Raw genomic sequence first — 291 nt, forward strand, 5'->3', positions numbered from 1 at the left:
AAACTATAAAATATTTTTTCTTATTTTAAAAAAATAAAAAATTCCAAAAATATCCAAAAAATAAAAAAATTAAAATTTGAAAATTTTTAAATTAATTTATTCTTAATTTGTGAACAAGTGAGCAAAAAATGTCAACTGTCTAGATGTAGTATTATCCGGTGAATAAAAAAATAAAAAAGATTTTAAAAAAATTAAAAATTTTATAAAACTAAATTTTTTAATTTTTAATTTTTAAATTATATTATTAAATGTTTCTTATTTAAATAATAAAAAAATAAAGTCCAGCAATAT

The sequence above is a fragment of the Arachis hypogaea genome, chromosome 10 (assembly GCF_003086295.3).
Source record: "Arachis hypogaea cultivar Tifrunner chromosome 10, arahy.Tifrunner.gnm2.J5K5, whole genome shotgun sequence".
Classification (NCBI taxonomy): Eukaryota; Viridiplantae; Streptophyta; class Magnoliopsida; order Fabales; family Fabaceae; genus Arachis; species Arachis hypogaea.